The sequence below is a fragment of the Ovis canadensis genome, chromosome 1, assembly GCF_042477335.2.
Source record: "Ovis canadensis isolate MfBH-ARS-UI-01 breed Bighorn chromosome 1, ARS-UI_OviCan_v2, whole genome shotgun sequence".
NCBI classification, from domain to species: Eukaryota; Metazoa; Chordata; class Mammalia; order Artiodactyla; family Bovidae; genus Ovis; species Ovis canadensis.
The window spans coordinates 268061819-268064279 of record NC_091245.1 but is presented as its reverse complement, the minus strand read 5'-3'; positions in this window follow the sequence as shown (position 1 = coordinate 268064279).

Genomic DNA, 2461 nt, shown 5'->3' with positions numbered 1-2461 from the left:
AGAGGCCTTCCCTGGTGACCCTACAGTGAAGACAGAGTGGTCCATGACAAGGCAACAGAAGCCGGGGTCCTGCCGCCCCCAGACCCCGCATTTCCACTTGCATCCCCAGGTCCCCTCTGCTCAGCTTCAGGCCCTGAAACCCCCATGGCTCCCGCACGTCCACTGCTAAACGCAGCCCCAGCGCTCCAGCCAGTCCTTCATCTGGCAAGCGTTCTAAACATTCCTGAGTGTGTGACCCATGAGACCTTGGCTTTGGCCCTCCTGACAGGGCGCCGTCTGGACTGGGGGGACCTGCCACCTCTGTCCCAGCTCTGACAGCATCTTTAGGCTCTGAGGCTGCACAGTCAGGTTGCTCCTAAGTCTTTAAGCTAAAAATACACTTGCTGAAATTATGACAAAAGCAACGTGCTCTGCACATTTGCTGAAAGTCCTCCTGCCAATACGTGGATCCAGGCAGCAAAACAGCTGCTCAAAGCGTCTTCTCACTCGTGGCATTGAAATGAGCAAGGTCGGCATCTTGCAAACTGAGCCAGAGCTCTGCACCCATCACCTCTGCCCACATTGCTCCAGGTGCTGGAGCAACAGCCATCCCTCCCCACCTCCTTCCGTCATCTCCCAAAGGGGTTGGAGGCTGGGTGGGCACAGCTGGAGGGAATCAGTGGCATGGTACATCTCCCAGCAGAGGGTGACCTCTGACCCTGGCTTGGGCAGCCTTCAGTTGGCCCACTGTCTGGGCTGTCCCCTCAGTTCTGAGTGTCTGTCCCTGAGTGCCTGCCCCATTCTCCACTTGTTCTCCATTGTTGGTGCTTCCCTGGTGGCTCAGGGTAAAGCATCTGCCTGCAATGCAGGAGACCTGAGTTCGATCCCTGGGTCAGGAAGATCCCCTGGAGGAGGAAATGGCAACCCACTCCAGTACTCTTGCCTGGAAAATCCCACGGGTAGAGAAGCCTGGTAGACTACAGTCCATGGGATTGCAAAGAGTCGGACACAACTAAACACTTTTCATTCATTTCAGTGTGTGTTAGTCACTCAGTTGTGTCCGACTCTATGTGACCCCATGGACTACAGCCCACCAGGCTCCTCTGTGCATGGAATTCACAGACAGATATCTTAGCATAAAATTATTCATAATATCTCCCATGTAACTGGTGGAGCATGTAGGTTTAACTGTACAGTTGCCACTTTCTTTGCTCTTAATCAGGTACTCTTCATGTTTTCCATCGTTCTGTTTCTGCTGAATTAGAGATCATTCCTGCAGCTCCATCTTCCATTTTACTAGTTCTTTCTTCAACTACATCTAACTGCAATGGAATCAATTGAATCTTTGTTTTTAATTTTACTTTTTAATTCATTGAATTTTATTTCCATTTATTATGTTTTTAATTTCTAGAAATTCTATTTGGTTGTTTATAGTTTGGGTTGATGCCCTTTTTACAGTCACATGCCCTTTATTCATGCATTTCTATTGTTGCTGTTTGGTTGCTAAGTCACGTCTGACTCTTTGCAACCCCATGAACACCAGGCTCTTCTGTCCTTCAGTATCTCCTGGAGTTTGCTCAAATTCATGTCCCTTGGGTCAGTAATGCCATCCAAATATGTTCAGTTCAGTTCAGTCACTCAGTCGTATGAGACTCTTTGCAACCCCATGAACCACAGCACACCAGGCCTCCCTGTCCATTACCAACTCCCGGAGTCCACCCAAACTCATGTCCATCGAGTTGGGGATGCCATCCAGCCATCTCTTCCTCTGTCATTCCCTTCTCTTCCTGCCCCCAATCTCTCCCAGCATCAGGGTCTTTTCCAATGAGTCAGCTCTTCGCATGAGGTGGCCAAAGTGTTGGAGTTTCAGTTTCAACATCAGTCCTTCCAAAGAACACCCAGGACTGATCTATTTTAGGATGGACTGGTTGGATCTCCTTGTAGTCCAAGGGACTCTCAAGAGTCTTCTCCAACACCACAGTTCAAAAGCATCAAATCTTCTGTGCTCAGCTTTCCTAATAGTCCTATACTCACATCCATACATGACCACTGGAAAGACCATAGCCTTGACTAGATGGACCTTTGTTGACAAAGTAATGTCTCTGTTTTTTAATATGCTGCCTAGGTTGGTCATAACTTTGCTTCCAAGGAGTAAGCGTCTTTTAATTTCATGGCTGCAGTCACCATCTGCAGTGATTTTGGAGCCCGGAAAAATAAAATCTGACACTGTTTCCACTGTTTCCCCATCTATTTCCCATGAAGTGATGGGACCGGATGCCATGATCTTCGTTTCCTGAATGTTGAACTTTAAGCCAACTTTTTCACTCTCCTCTTTCACTTTCATCAAGAGGCTTTTTAGTTCCTCTTCACTTTCTGCCATAAGGGTGGTGTCATCTGCATATCTGAGGTTATTGATATTTCTCCCAGCAATCTTGACTCCAGCTTGTGCTTCCTCCAGCCCAGTGTTTCTCATGATGTACTC